A 17219-nucleotide genomic window follows, 5' to 3' on the forward strand; every position below is an offset into this window, starting at 1 on the left:
TTATAGACTTTCCAGGTTGTGGTCATTTCCTGAAATACGTGACAGTGAGCACAAAGAAATCTTATACTTTGAATTTCACAAGAGTCAGGTAATGTCAGGCTCTTACTGTCTTCCTCTATATATATAATTTTCCTTTTTGTTAATAAAATACTGTTCATATCAGTGTTTTGGGCCTGCTTGATCATTTATGACTATCGTATGATACACTGGTCATCAGTTCCTTTTGAGAAAGAGTAGCTGCTTTTTTTTAAAGGAGAAATTATAGAAATAAATCAGATGGCACAAACCTTGCCACTGATGGATCTATGCCCTGAAGAGCTGGCGTGGGAGGGAGAAGCTGCATTATTTATTGGAGATATTTTATGTATTCATCTGGATCTCTTTAGGTTGTGATGTTTCTGAGGTTTTCCCCTTCTCTTTTGTCTTCTGAAATTTTTCGGAACACATAGGAAAGATTGTGGGTGGGAAGATAGTTTCACTTCTTGAGTTGGGAATCTGCCAATTAGCTTTTCTCACAACACTGCATGAGACAGTTGGAGTACTGAGGTTGTCATGGGACCACATCTTAGAGAAGGAGATTTCTCATGAATTCATGAACCTGTCTAGAAGAGCAGAAAATCAGATTTAGTTCTTACAAAAAAAATAGTAGAAAAATCAGTTAACTAGTTCCAATAAATTTCTCACCTGCCGGTCATTGAGTTCACATGGTTGTGTTACCCTTAGATGTCAAATGATTTCTTTCTTTCTTTCTTTTTTTTTTTTGGCTGCACTGGGTCTTTGTTGCTGTGCATGGGCTTTCTCTAGTTGCGGTGAGCCGGGGCTACTCTTCCTTGCGGTGCGCAGGCTTCTCCCTGTGGCGGCTTCTCTTGTTGCAGAGCACGGGCTCTAGGCGTGTGGGCTTCAGTAGTTGCAGCATGCTGGCTCTGTAGTTGTGGCTTGTGGGCTCTAGAGTGCAGGCTTAGTAGTTGTGGCGCAAAGGCTTAGTTGCTCTGCAGCATGTGGGATCTTCCTGGATGAGGGCTCGAACCCGTGTCCCCTGCATTGGCAGGCGAATCTTAACGACTGCGCCACCAGGGAAGTCCCTGTCAAATGATTTCTAAATCTCAAAACACACCTGGAGAGGCTACCCTATATATGTATTCAGCTGTGATTCAAATAACAGCAGGAACATGAGTTGACCAATGGTAAGCTCTACAAATGTATTTTCAAAATTGTTCTCACTTGTATGCTTTCCTTGGTGACATGTGTTAAACCATCACTATGTTAAAAAGTTTCTACTTAAACCAGTTGTCAGTGTGTAAGCTGAACAGTACTCTGTGGTGTTTCATATCATGTAAGAAGACTGTGCTCTTTCCCGAAGTGCCCTCCTCAGGCAGAGTTGCCTGCGAAAGCCTTGCAGTCCTCTTGGCAACACTCAGCAAAGCAAGAATTTGCTCGCTGTGTATCTGCTCAGGAGATTAATTAGGGAGGTTTCCAATTACAGCGAGACACAATCTACAGCATAACAGAAAACTTTTTTATTTACATATAAGTCGTGTAGAGGTGGCACCCATGGCAGAGAAAGTAAAGCAGAAAATAACTGCATTAAGTTATTTTGAGCTGGATTGATATGTTAATATATTCCCACCCAGTTCCTTCTCTATGGATTGAATTATGATAATCATCTGAAGAAGGAGAAAAATAGCTTTCTAGAGAATTTAAAACATTTTTTGGTGAGTACAAGTAGAAACTTATATTGGAAGACTGCTTTTAATACAAAATTCAAATTATTTGGAATTGGTTTTAAATGGACGAACATAAATTAATTGACTTTTCACTCACCATACCTTGCTTTAACCTGCATACCACCAAAATGGAGATGACTCACAATGCCACTTGCTATTTCTATTTTGGTTTGAATCAAGATGATCAAAGCTTTTGTGAGAAGCTGGACTGCAAGTGAGAAATGAGTCGTCAATTGTGGAAATGACTCCAGCTGCAAATGTTTACATTTACATTAAACTTCAGAATCAGGGGTAACGATCTATCAAATGTGTTGTGTTTATTTATATTATGGTTCTCTCCCAAAAGGATTTAAGGTGGCTTCAAAGATTGGAGAAGGCATATCATAGAGGAGTGAGAAGGAAGGGGCTTTGGACATCAAATTTTGAGGCAACTGATGCGGAGACTTAAAGCTGAGATGAACAGCCTCTCAGATGTCATAGGATATGGGTCTACTCTTAGGTTGGGCACATTTATACTAAATGCACACCTTTGGTCGGTTCCAGGGCTCCTTATTGGTACTTATTTTACTCAAAACTTTAAGAATAATATAATACATGATTGTTAATTATAAGCTCTATGCTGTACAGCGGATATCTAGAACTCATTCATCTTGTGGAACTGAAACTTTGTTATTTGTTTGACTAATGTGCTAAGAGGGTAGACCTTAAGTTATCACAAAATAATAATGATAATAATAAAGAAGATGGGAGGAAACTTTTAGAGGTGATGGATATGTTTATGGCATAGATTGTGGTGATGTTTTTGTGGAAGTATACTTACCTCCAAACTCATCAAGTTGTATACATTAAATATGTACAGCTTTTTGTATGTCAATCATACCTCAATAAAGTAGTTTAAAATTTTTTTAAAGAAGAGGTTATCTCCAAGTGAGATTGTCAGTCTTGATATCCAGATCCCCCAAAATGATCACGTAAGGTACATGGCATAGGAAGTTCAAAAGACAAATTGAAACCAGAGATCAGAATAGGATAATAATAGTCTATGTAAGTATCTGTCTATCTATCTATCTATCTATCTATCTATCTATCTATCATCTATCATCTATCTAGAATTTATCTGACCTTTACTGAGAGCTAGTGTACACTAAGCTGTAAAGTGTAACTTGTGCCTTTTTGTCTTGAGAAGTAAAATTTGGAAGATACAGGGGTCCCAGAGACTTGAGATTAAAGAAGTCAGTCCATTTTGTCTTAATTTATTTATTTTTGGATCTGTTGGGTCTTTGTTGCTGCGCGTGGGCTTTCTCTAGTTGCGGCAAGCTGGAGGCTACTCTTAGTTGCGGTGTGCGGGCTTCTTATTGCAGTGGCTTCTCTTGTTGCAGGTGCTCTAGGTGCGTGGGCTTCAGTATTTGCAGCATGCAGGCTCAGTAGTTGTGGCACACGGGCTTAGTTGCTCCGTGGCATGTGGGATCTTCCCAGACCAGGGCTTGAACCTGTGTCCCCTGCATTGGCAGGCGGATTCTTAACCACTGAGCCACCAGGGAAGCCCCGTTCATTTTGTCTTTGTTTAAAAAAAAAAAAAAAAAGTAAAACTCTGGAGGAAATGGAACCATTTTTAAAAATCTAGGTTTCTTGCAGGCAGAGAGAATTTTAGCACCATACTGCACATTCTAAGAGAGATCCCATACTCCAAGAGGCAAGTTCCACGCAGTTTTTTTTTCAATTCTAGAAGGGTGTAACCGATTCACCTCTCATGTAGCTTGGGTCGTAAAGTAATATGGCATCTGCTGACAGTGACCAGCAGGGTTGGATAGACCTAGTTTTTCCTGATTTGAGGAAATATATAAAATTCACTTCCTCTTTCTCCTTGGCCACTTTTCATACCAATTTCTTTCACAAGCATAGCAGCCGATTCCAGACTTTTCCTGCTGCTTGAGGCCTAGCCAGGAGCTTACATGACCACTTAGATCACAGGCCTTCAATGACCAAAGAATAAATGCCCGGGGCCATGTTCAAGGGGAACACTGCAGAAACCATAAGACAGAGCAGAGACACAGGTGGCAGAATCACTGCGCTCAGAGATTCTCGTGTCCCCTCACCAGAGAGCACCTCCGTGGAGTTCTCTTTCTCAGGTACTGCACCAGCGGCCGAATGAGGGACGCTGGTCCTGAGATGACTGTACTGTCACGACAAGAAGTGGAACTGCTGAGAGAGACCTTGATAATCCACCAAGCTGACAGACTGAGACTTTAGAATAGTTTGATCTCCTTTTTAAAGTCAAGTCTTGGGGAAAATTATCCTTAATTAAGGATTCCAGTTTAAGTGACAGGTGGTCAGGATTGTTCATTTTTAGAGTAAACCAAAAGAGGGAAGTTCATCCATCTGGTCTGGAGGAGAGATACCAAGATAAGAACTAAGCCGGGAACTAATTATTTATCAGCCAGTCTGGAGATAGGAGAAGCCCTGTTTGTCGGTGTCCCCAGGACCACCCCCAGGTTTGAAGATTTGCTAGAAGGACTCACAAGACTCAGCACATGTTTGCACTGACAGCTAAGACTTATTGCAGTTTGATGCAAAGCAAAATCAGCAAAGTTGCATGGAGTGAGGTCTGGAGGAAACCAGGTGCAAGCTTCCAAGAATCCTCTCCCAGAAAGTCACACAGGATATGCTTAATGCTCCAGCAACCAGTAGTGGCAACACATGTGAAGTGTTGTCTACCAGTGAAGCTCATTAGACCCTAGCACCCAAGGTTTTTTTTATTGGGGCTGGTCATGTAAGCACCCACCACCCAGCATGAACCAAAATTCCAGACTCGCAGAAGGAAAGCAGGCATTCTGCAGAAACTTTATTGTTTGCATGGTCTAAGGATAGTGAACCACCCTTATCATTAGGGGAAGTCTGATAACAGCCCAGGGATCTGTTTACCAGTCAAGTTCCCAGGTGCAAGCCAAGGCCAACCTTGAAAGCAGGCTTTTCTAAGGACACCTGTCTCAGGCCTGCTACGTAAACCCTTTTTTGCACACTCTGTGTCTTAGCCAACTGATTTGTAGTAACTAAAGCCCATTTAAATTAATGTGCAGTTAGTTTTATCTTATGAAGTTGACCCAAAGTCCCTGTTTTCGAAAGACTTCTTTGTGGAGGGGAGGAGTTGTGATTCAGGAGATAGGGGATCTATCCTTTGAGTCTCCACTGCTCCAGATGGTCCAGAGTTCCGGTTTCTGCTTTGTTTTTTTGTTGTTTTTTTTTTTTAATTTTATTTATTTATTTATTCATTTATTTATGGCTGTGTTGGGTCTTCGTTTCTGTGCGAGGGCTTTCCCTAGTTGCGGCACGCGGGGGCCACTCTTCATCGCGGTGCGCGGGCCTCTCACTATCGCGGCCTCTCCCGTTGCGGAGCACAGGCTCCAGATGCGCAGGCTCAGTAATTGTGGCTCACGGGCCCAGTTGCTCCGTGGCATGTGGGATCTTCCCAGACCAGCGCTCGAACCCATGTCCCCTTCTCCGGAGGGATCGAATCAGCGCATGTCCCCGGCGCCGGCTGCCCCGGGGCCGCAGTGCCGCCGCGCCGGGTCTGTGCGTGGTCAGCTCGGCCGGCCCCCACCCCACCTGCCAGCTGCAGCAGCTGCTCCCGCCTCTGCTTTGTTTTTAAATGGATAAATTTGGAAGTGCTACAGCTTCCCCTTCCTAAACACTACTGGTCATAGTAGACATGCCACCACCCAATGTCTCCAATATTCTAATCCCTTTCAGGGCAAAATAGAGTAGGAAAAACTCTCTGAGTCTTCTTTGCTTTAAGAGATGAACTAGTCTAAATTTTTCTCCTAATATTTACCCATTATTTAATATGTAAAAAGAAATAAAAATATGGGTTAATATATTTTTTTTGTTTCCTTCTTTTTTTAAAAAAAAATGTTATTGGAGTATACTTGATTTACAATGTGTTAGTTTCTGCTGTACAGCAAAGTGAATCAGTTATAGATATACATATATCCACTCTTTTTTAGATTCTTTTCCCATATAGGTCATTACAGAGTATTGAGTAGAACTCCCTGTGCTATACAGTAGGTCCTTATTAGTTATCTATTTTATATATAGTAGTGTATATATGTCATTCCCAATCTCCCAAAATATCCCTCTCCCCACCCTCCCCCGCCCCATAACCATAAGTTTGTTATCTACATCTGTGACTCTATTTCTGTTTTGTAAATAAGTTCATTTGTATCATTTTTTTAGATTCCACATATAAGCGAAGTCATATGATATTTGTCTTTCTCTGTCTGACTTACTTCACCTAATATGAAAAAAAAACCCAGAAATATAATTTAAAAATATTGCAATTTTTACAATATTAAGATAAAAAGTATTGAAAGATTAAATATAGAATATAATTAAATGAAAATAAAAATGATAAAAGATTTATATAAGTTGATAAACTGCTTAAAATAAAAGGCAAATCTAAATAATAAAATATGCAGTGGAATAATACCATTAAGGAACTGAAGATTTAAAAGAATGAGGTAGAATAATCGAAAATAAATTAAGAATAAATCAAACAAAAATGGTCTGGATTAAAAAAAATTAAAACATAAAAAATAAAGATAAGTTTAAAACACTTTTAACAAAGCAACAGGGCTGCTTGAGCAGAGAGAGTTACAGATGCCCACAGCCCTCCCATTTAGCCTTATTCCAAGGTTGTGCTACCCTGAACAGGTGTGAGAGTCAAAATCCCCAGGCAGAATATTCCAAGGAAAAGACCTACGAACAAGACGTTTTGTCGGCTCAGATTCTCTCAGTTAGATTTCCAGGCTGGCATGTGCAGACCTGCAAAAGCTGTTAAGCCTTGGGGGAATATTAAGAATACGTTATTTTTATTGAGTCATTGCTTTAAGCCAGACATTGTGCTAAGTGCCATAAATCTATAAGTAAATCTATAAGCTATCTTACTATGTAGACCTGAGAAGTTTTAGGTGGACAAAACAGAGGTGGAGAAGTGAAGTGACTTGTCCAAGGTCATACGGCTAGCAAGAGGGACAGCCCAGATTTAAACACAGATTTAATTAATGCCGAAGCCCATCACCTAAGCTTTTTGCTATATTACACGTAGCCAAAGAGCCTGTTTTAAATATGGCCTGATTGCTGTGAAAGAACACATCAAAATAAAATACCAGACACACCAGGTATTATTACTTTGAAAATAGAGCATGTTTCAAGGCAGGGAGTCAGAGACACGTATATAAATTAATCATTTCTTGCTGAGTCTCAGCTGGCATGAAAAATCTAAAAAGGCTAAGAATTCATGCACTGGAATCTAATGGAAGAAAATTAAATTCTTGAAATTTTAAAAAATTGTTTTAATACAGTGTTGAAAAAAATATGGCCAAAAAGCAGAGGGTTCAGGTTTGAAGTTTCCACAGCCACCTGGCCGTGCATCTTTTTCACATACCTGAGTGAAACCTCACACGACAATGAGTGATGTCTAATAAACAGGCCATTTAAGGAATTTTTAATATAAATTTTTACATTGTCCTAATAATAAATCCTGGGCAATTCTTTTCCAAAACATATTGTTCTCTTTAATTTTTAATGGGCTCAAACACTGTGCATTAATATACCTGACATATCAGAATTAGAGTCCTATTTAATAAAATATTTCATTGAAAGCATACATTGTGGTTTTAAGTTAATATGTTATTCTTATTTTAAAAAGTAGGGCTTCCCTGAAAAATAAATAAATAAATAAATAAAACGCAGGGCTTCCCTGGTGGTGCAGTGGTTAAGAATCTGCCTGCCAATGCAGGGCACACGGGTTCGAGCCCTGGTCTGGGGAGATCCCACAATGCCGCGGAGCAGCTAAGCCCGTGCGCCACAACTACGGAGCCTGCGCTCTAGAGCCCCCAAGCCACAACTACTGAGCCCATGTGCCACAACTACTGGAGGCCACGCGCCTAGAGCCCGTGCTCCGCAACAAGAGAAGCCATCGCAATGAGAAGCCCACCCACCACAACAAAGAGTAGCCCCCGCTCGCTGCAACTAGAGAAAGCCCGTGCGCAGCAACAAAGACCCAATGCAGCCAAAAATTAAATAAATAAATTAATTTAAAAAAAAAAGTAATATGATTCTGTAAAAAAAATCAGAGCTGTATAGAGTAAAAGATTCAAATCCTCCTTTCCCTCAAATCTGCTAACCTGAAGTAATTGTGATAACAGATTAGACTTCCAGAATTTTTTTCTAAAGCATGTTCTGTACTTAAATAATGACTCTATCTGAACACCCAAAATGTTATGTGTTTTCTTGTTCCTGCACAAATATACTCAGTGTTCCAAACAATGTGCTGGATAAAAATAGGCCCTGTCCCCTCTTGTGAGTTATGCTTTAAGGCTTCTTCTTACATATTTTTATGTGCCACATACAGTCAACCCTTTTAGTGGTCAGCATACTTTTTACCTTCTTCAAAAAGCCTTTTGCTACTTTGGATTCAGTGCACTGTCATTTTTTGCCCCTCACTGCGCTGTGACATCTTTATTAAGACTGTAGGCCCTTTGTTGCTTATCCCAGGTACCCGACTCATAATAAGATAGTTTGGACCCTTTTATTTCACTTTGCTTTTTTTCGTATTTTCTCTGAGTGCTTCAGAAATTAAGTGCTACATAGGTTTTATTTTCTAGGGGAGACTCTTAGTGATTAGATCTAGAAGTCTGAGTGAAATCTGGTTCAGGACATCTTCCTGCTGGGAGCAGAACTTTGAAGAGGCTTTATCAGAAAGGATTTAGGAAAGTTTAACGTGCTGCTGGCTCTGGTGTCTTTGCTGGTCTAGAAAGAATGGAGATGATGAGAAAGGCATCAAAAAAAAAAAAAAAAGAACTCACACTGACCCACAGAGATTGGAAAGTTGACTGTAGATTAATATTTCATTCATTCATTCAACAAAGTTTATGAGAGGCTGCCAAGGAGCTACAGATATAAAGTAAAAGCCGCTGTGCTCAAGTTCACAGTCTCGGGAAGAACACAGACACCTAAATAATGCCCATGCAGTCTGATGGCACCTTTTTCCTGGGAAATGCTCGCAGTCCCGAGGAGAGCGTGTGGGTAAACGAGGAGGCTTCCCAGAGCAGCAAGCGTTTGTTGAGATGGTTTTGAGGACAGCAGGAGGTGTAGAATTAATGTTGGTATTTCTTTCCTAATTAAAAACCTGAATGTGTTCACCCAGCAAGGAACTCGAAGAAACAATAATCTTGAGACCGGTGGAGTCACCTGCTGTGGTGACCCCCACCAGCTCTCTACCCCAGCAGGATCCATACTTCTGAGACTTTAAGGTGGGCCCCAGAGGAGATGAAGTGGTTTGCGGGACGTATGAACTGCCTGCTCCATCCTTCCTGCTTTTCCACAAGTGTACAAAATCGACTAAGGGAGGGGGGCAGGGTTGTGTTTTGGAGGGGGTCGGAGAGGGACTGCAGGAATATAGGCATGAAAACACTTTAACTTTATTGGAATGTGACTTTCCTGACACTCAGTTTCCTCAACTGGCTGCTTTTAAGGATGTATGTAAATGTAACATTAAAATGATTGTAAGGTGAGATTCATATGGAACTATGATTCTAAATTCTGGCTGCATGAGAATCACCTGGGGAGTGTTTTAAAAATAGTGACACCAAGGTCTTACCTCAGAGTAATTATACCAGAAAGTGGTGCATGGGGCCTGAAATTACTTTTTTAGGCTTTAAAATTAAACAAAAACAAAAACAAAAACTTCTTCATTAATTACTGGTACACAGTAGGATTAAGGAATTGAGGGGAGAAAGCCAAGATTTCCAAATATTTGACACTGTCTTTTTAAAATAAGATATTTAATTGTTCAGAGTGGCTTTCAAAATCAAGATTCAGATTGAGAAATAATAAGCTAAATAGGGCCCCTCCCCCATCTATCAGTTAACAAATATATTGCTCAAGGGCTTGTGCTCAGAACCCAAGGGAATAAGGGAATAAAAAGAAGGGGGAAAAGGGTAAGAAGGTATCTTCTCCCCGCCTTCATCTATATCTTCAAGGAGTTCACAATACAGTTGGGGAAATTATCTAATCATGTATTGGTTGGGTTTTTTGTTTGTTTTTTGGATTGTGAGAGATACCCAACTTTAACCAGCTTAGGACACAAGGAGCTTATAGAGCCCAAGGACTAGGAAGTGGCTGGACTTAAGGTAAAGCTGGACCCAGGATCTGGAAACCAGCAGGTGTGCCCTATCTCTTTCTCTGCACGGCAGACAACAGGGCTGCTGGGAGCTGCTGCTTTATCGCAACTTCAGCTTCAGTCACCCGGAGAGGTCCTGGCTGCTTCTCAGACCCAAGCCCACACCTCTGGGAAGGGACTCACATTCACCTCTGGACTTACAAACCATATCTAGTGGGTTGGGATTGGGCTCACAGAAGAACAGGTCACCTCCCTTTGAAATCAAGTGAAGGATAGTTTTCCGAACAACGGGTGTTCTAGTCCCAGAAAAGTGTGTGCAGGGAGGGGTTTGCTGGGCCATCAAAACAAGCGTCCACCACACTGTTACAGGACAACCCTGGAGGAGAGTGTGGTGCAGATGTAATGAGCAAAGGAATAGGACAGAGTATTGCTGGCCCCACCTGAAGAAAAGCCGGACCTTTGGAGCAGCGTCTTGGCAGGGTTGGGTCTATGTATACACTTAGGTTTCCCACTGCGTGTGGGGTATGGAGGTGTTTGGGAAGAAACGCGGTGGTGCAGTCGGGTGTTTGCGCACAGAGAATCACCACCTACTCCACACCCAATGGGCAGCAACACGGGAGGGGTTACTTTTATCTACAATGTTTGAGGGACACCTAAGTGGAGATGTGTACGATACAGTCAGAAATGGGGCAAAGTCCCCGACTCTTAAATTCCAGGACAGGGAGTCTTCTAACACCTATTTAGCAGTTGCTTTCACCAGGGCTCACAGGGCTGGCCCGGTATCCAGAGAAAGTCTTCAAGGATTAGAAAATAAAGGAATACGCTGAGAAAAGGGCTTCTGGAAATTGATGGGGATTGGGCACCTTATTTCTGAGATGAAGAAAATAGAAAATATTAGTTTTTCTAACCACCACTGATTGCCTAGATGAGGCAGAAATAGAGTAGCAGCTTCTGGTTGTCTTGTACCCTAATCTAATTTAGACTTTAAAATTATAAGGAAATTTCTTAGATTTTTCTTGTTATTTCTTTCCTGATCTTGTCAATCTTGCTTACCATCATCATTAAGAATGATAATTGTGATCAGACCCCCAAAAATGTATGATTTTTTTTTCTTTTCAGTGATATGTGAAAACACACACACACACAGCGCTCTCTTAAAGTAATTTGATCTCATCACTAAAACTACCTAACATAATTCCTAAACACTTGACAACATGAAACTCTCTCCATCCAGTTTCCATCTCTTTCAGACAGAAATATTTTTTAAGCAGATTTAAAAAATAAACTATATTAAACCGCTTACTGGAAAAAAGTCACTTCTGGACAGAGACCAAGCCAAAGCAATTTTAGTTCAAATTGGTTTTCCTGGAAAAGCTGAAAATGTAGTTCAGAAAAGCAATGCTTTGGCAACTTTACAAATCAACACTCAGAAACTAACAAGAACAGTCTATATGTCCTCCACTGCAGTGATTCTCAAATACTAGTGTAAGAAAGAATCTCCTGTTAAAACGCAGATTTCCGGGCCCAGACGGTAACTCTGACCCAGACCCAGTTGGTTTTGGTACAGGAGATTTGAAGATCACAGTTCAATTAACTGAAAAGGCAAACAGAGAGATTTATAAGTTGATAAGACTAGAAAGAGGAATTGTGTTTATTACGTTGTTTTGCTGTGAAGTTATTTTGTTATGAGGTAAACACAATTTATCTCTTAGCCCACCTCAGTGGAGCCACCTGTCTTAGTGTCATGGGACAACTTGGTTCGAGACATAGATCCTTCACTACGTGTGTAAGTAAGTCATTCACTCTCTTTGGGTTTCAATTTTCTTTTCTGTAAAGTGAGGAGACTGGATGACATCAATGGTCCTTAACCTTTTTGAGATTACAGTCTCCTTTGAGCAGCTAATAAAATTCTTTAATCTTTTCTCCAGAAAAATACACAAATACACGCATACATTTTTGCACACAAATTTAGGGAGGGTCACAGTTCCCGTAATGAGCTTACAGGGACTTCCTATGGCAGTGACACTCAGAGCGAGAGAAATGGCTCATCTGACCTATGTTTCATACCCCCTCCCATTCAGATCTGTTCCACTAAGCGGCACCCTCCACTCCCCACCCCGTGCAGGGAATCACCTTTGTCACCGATAGGTGTGGCACACTTATAAGATGACCACTTCATGAAGCTGTTTGCATAAATTTAATCATTATGTGACTCCTCAGAGGTAGTTGACATGATCTTCAATTTACAAATGAGAAAACTGAGGTTTGTAAAGGTGAAATCACTTGCCTGAGGTCACATGCTAATAACAAACAGGCCTTGGATTTGACCCTGAGCTCTTAACCTCTCTGGCTGGATAATTCTTTGTCCCGGGCGTCTGTCCTGGGCCTTGGGAGATGTTTAGCAGCATCCCTGGCTCTATCCATTAGATGCCGATAACATTGCCCCACCCAAGCTGTGACAATCAAAAATGTCTCTAGACATTGCCAAATGTACCCTGGGGGGCAAACTAGCCCCCAGCTGAGAACCATGCTCCGCGGTACCTCCCGCCCCGATCACTTTACTATAGTGAGCTGACGTCACTGAGGAGGAAATAGAGAATCTCTCTGAGGGCAGGAGAAAAGTTGAGGACCATCATGACATGGTCTCACGTACCCCAGGTAAAGGGCTTCAGGATAGAACAAACTATAGGTCATTTTCAGCTTCATAATTCTCTAAATTCTTAATTTCTCAAAACTCGACCATTGAGCTTTGTGGTAATGGTAGAATGCTCGCATGCAGTTGAATTATTCCTAAGTTTGGCTGTGAAACACCAAAAGCTGTTGCTCTTTAAAAAATCTCTTCTACAGTCCAAACTGGCCCATACCAACACGATTCTCAGTTGTGTTACTTCTGAGAGACCAAGATCCGAGGAAGTACAGCTGGGATTTGAAATGGGATTTTAGACTGCCTCCGTGTTGTGCTTAGTGAGGCTGCTCGGTGGCTTGGCTGACAGCAGACGGGAAAGGCACAGGAAATGAGCACTTTGTCAGTGCTGCCACTTACCCCTTGATTTCGCAAAGCACTCGAGACAGTTGCTAGATCTTGTCTTGGTGGATTATGAAATTGAGTACTAGAAAATCCACACTGGATCCTGTCATGGGTGAGGTTATATGAGGAGGGGTTGTTAGGAACAAAAGTTCTATTTAAAGAAAATCTGGTGACATAAAGCATGAAGATATGGTTACATGAAGCTTTTAAAGTGTTTGAGAAAAATCACAATGCTTTGCAGCTTGACTGAGGCTGGTTGTGTCTCTTGAGAAGCAAATTGAGATAGAAATTTTGATCCCACACATCAAAGGTTCCCAAGGGACCTATTCAGTCAACAAATGTTTAAGTATTTCCAGTGTGTCAGGCACTCTGATCAAAAACAGAGCCTGGCCCTGGACTAGCTTACGGGCTGGAGAGGGAATAAACATAGCCGGGAAGCCTGGCTGCGGCTGGGATATACTCGGGTGCTTTGGGGGCACCCAGGCTGGACACTCGCGCGTGGAGATCAAGAAAGACTCCTTGCACGAGGTGAAGCCTGAGCTCATACCTGGAAGCTGAGTAGGACTTAGCTGGGCAAGAGTGGGGGCAGATTGTGGAGAGACAGCCATGGGGATAGCATGCGCTGAACACGTAGAAATGCCCGGCTGGGAAGGAGAGGAGAGGCTGGGCCACACTCAGGAAGGGCACGCCCGCAGCATGGCCGGAGCAGAGGTGAGTGAGGACGCGGTGGAGAGGTGAGGCTGTAAGAGGTCACGTGGGGATTGATGCGGGACCGTTTTAAGATTTCTGCAGACCTCAGCACTTTTGGAGGCCCCATCACACGTCATAGCAAACATGAAAATGTATCCTGATTCCGCCTCAAACTAATTTATGAATAACAATGAGTTGAATTGCAGTTGACTATTTAATAGCATGTCCCTTTCTATTTCGAAGTTTTCTTTTTGTTTTTCAGAGCCAGTAATTCTTTCTTTCAGATACCAAACCTTTTCAAAGGGTATTAAAAAGCTGGCATGAAACTATAATTCAAAAAGAGACATGCACCCCTATGTTCATAGCAGCACTATTCACAATAGCCAAGACACAGAAGCAACCTAAATGTCCATCGACAGATGAATGGATAAAGAAGATGTGGTACATATACACAATGGAATATTACTCAGCTATAAAGAAGAATGAAATAATGCCATATACAGCAACATGGATGGACCTAGAGATTATCATACTAAGTGGAGTAAGTCAGAAAGAGAAAGACAAATACCATATGATATCACCAATATGTGGAATCTAAAATATGACACAAATGAACTTAACTATGAAATAGAAACAGACTCACAGACATAGAGAACAGACTTGTGGTTGCCAGGGGGTGGGGTGGGGGAGGGATGGAATGGGAGATTGGGTTTCAGCAGATGCAAATTGCTACATATAGAATGGATAAACAACAAGGTCCTACTGTATAGCACAGGCAGCAGTATTCAATATCTTGAGATAAACCATAATGGAAAAGAACATAAAAAAGAATGTATGTATAGCCAAATAAACTTTGCTGTACAGCAGAAATTAATACAACATTGTAAATCAACTGTACTTCAATAAAAAATAAAATAAAATAAAAATGAAAAAATAAAAAGCTGGTATGCTCTAGGCACTGTGTTTATAGGGCCCTAATCATAATGTCTTGTTTTAAACTTGCAGGTTTAAACCTGCGTAAACCTGATAACTGCCCCCCTCCACTGCCCAGTGTCCATTCTCTCCGTTCTCCTGCCCCTCCCCAGTTTTAGTAGGGCATGTGAACTAGAGTGGTCCCAGCTTCTCTTGCAGCAAGGACAGCCATGTGACTGCTGGGGTTTTGGCCACTGGGTTGTGTGCAAAAGTGATTAGTGGAATTTTCAGTTCACATCCTTAAGTAGAAAGCTGGCTACCCCACTTTCTTTTTATCCAATCCCTGCCAGCTGGAATGTGGACATGGTAGCAGGGAAACAATGTCAGCCATGTAGACAAGGATAACACCCCAGGGCACTGGCTCTTGAACTGTAGCACGCATCAGAGTTACCTGGAGGGCTCGTTAAAACACAGATCACTGGGCCCCATCACCAGGAATTATGATTCAGGAGGTCTGCATCATTTCTAACAAGTTTCCAAGTGATGCAGTTGCTGCTGGCCAGGGACCATCCCGCATAAATTGAATACTATCATCACCCTAAGGGGTGGTGGAGCACTAAGAAGATACCTGGGCTTCTCAATGGCCCTGGGGGGTTGATCTGTCTTCCATCTGGACTGCTCATTATTTTTTAAAACCTCTATAGTTTTGGGTCTCCTTGTTACATTAGCTTAATCTATATCAGCTAATCCACGTTAAGAATATTAAACTTCACCAAAGGAGGCGGTATAGTGTAGTGGTTGAGTATGGGGTAGTGGGTTTGAATCTTAGTTATGTCACTTCCTAGCTGAACTTGGGCAAGTTATTTAACCTCTTTGTGACTCTGTTTTCTCATCTATTAAATGGATTTAAGGGGACAAGTTTCCCTAAACCTTACATCCCCTTTCTAGACCATGTTCGTTACCAGGATCCCAGAATTCTGTGCCTGGTCGCCAGGAACGCACTTCCATGAGCTGTGTGGACCTCCTCTCTGGCTTTGCCCTTCTGATGACTGACTATGCCTTCCAGGTACCACCCTAGGTCTGAGGTGTTGCCAAGGAGTGGCTGTGTGACAAGGATGTGAATGAAACTAGGATGGGCAGGCTGGCGTGTCCTATGTTAAAATAAGGCCCCTCTGGCATGTGATGGTCGAACAGAGAGTGGGGAAAAACTGGGGCGAACTGTGGGCCAGAGGCAAACTCTCTGAGTTGTCACATTCCAGTGGCATGAAACAATTTATAAATCCGAGAATTCTAAATTTGAGCCTGGCTTCCTAGCATATTTGTCAAGATAGGAGAATAGAACATGTTTTATTTAACAGTTTGATAGCTTGATTTATAATTTTAAAATATTTAGACATGTGGCCTATGGACTTCTATCTGGACTCCTGCCCTGGCCTGCAAATTTAGGCCCTAGCCTGGCTACCTTGTAGGTCTGGCATGAGGACTAAATAAAATAAGAGATGAAAAATACTCAAAACAATGCTTGGTACATATGGTATGTGTACATCATTAGCAATGATGATATTTATGATTCTCCTGAGGGCAACAGGTGACCTACTGAAAGGTTTTAAGCAGAATGTGACATTTGTTACTAGTTTTCCTACAAATATTGATTAAGGGTCTACTATGTGCCTGGTACTGTTCTGGGAGCTGCCAATAATAGTAGTGAACAAAGTAAAACCTCCTTTTTCCAAGGAATGTATATTAGAGTGGAGGGTAGGAAACAGATAAAAATAAATATATTTAATATGTCAAGTGATGTCTTTTGGTTTTAGAAAGATCATATTGTCTGGAGGAAGGTAAGATTGCACATAGAGTTAGGAGCTTGTTGGAATAATTCAAAGAAGAGATGATGGTTGTCTGATGCCAGGTAGTGGCAAAGTGAATAGAGATCAGTGAAAAGATAAAAAACTATTAATATGGTAGAGTGATGACACTTGGTGATTGATGGATATCAGGAGTAAGAGAGAAAATAAGGAATCAAGGGTGATAGCTAGGATTCTGACTTAGGCACCAGGATACTGGTGATACTGGTCACTGAGAACACAGGAGAAGGAGGAACTGATTTGGAAAGAAGAGGAAGGGATCAGTTTTGGACATCTGGGGTTTGAGATACCCATAGAATAGCCATGTGGAGGTGTCCAGTAGGCAGTTTTATATATGGGCAGACCTTTGGTCAGTTGGAAAGTGTCTCAGTGGTGAGAGCCAAAAGCAGTGTGGGGTGGGCATCCAATGCGAGGAAAGGAAATAGAAACAGAAAGCGAGCACTTTTGCCAGGAAAGGAAGTGAGCTGTGTAGGCACCTTGAGAAGGAGGTGAAGTGCAGGGAAACTTTATCGGATTGCAGTGAAATCAGCATCTTTGTAAGGCCAATGGAAAGCAAGCAGTGGAGAGTAGAGAGATTGGACAAGCATCAGAGGGCATAGCTCACAGAGCAAGTTCCTGCCAGGGTAGGAGGAAAGAGATGCTAATGAAAACTATTTACTGTCTCACCATGGAAAGGAATGAAATCATTTATACACGCATCCATTCGTTGATTCACTAAGTATATTAATTATAATTGAGTACTGTTTTGATGCTGGGAATAAGATAGAAAAAATTCCCACCCTATATTATGTAAATTCAGTAGCTTAAAACAAAAACAAACC

Source organism: Balaenoptera musculus, chromosome 1 (assembly GCF_009873245.2).
Source record: "Balaenoptera musculus isolate JJ_BM4_2016_0621 chromosome 1, mBalMus1.pri.v3, whole genome shotgun sequence".
NCBI classification, from domain to species: Eukaryota; Metazoa; Chordata; class Mammalia; order Artiodactyla; family Balaenopteridae; genus Balaenoptera; species Balaenoptera musculus.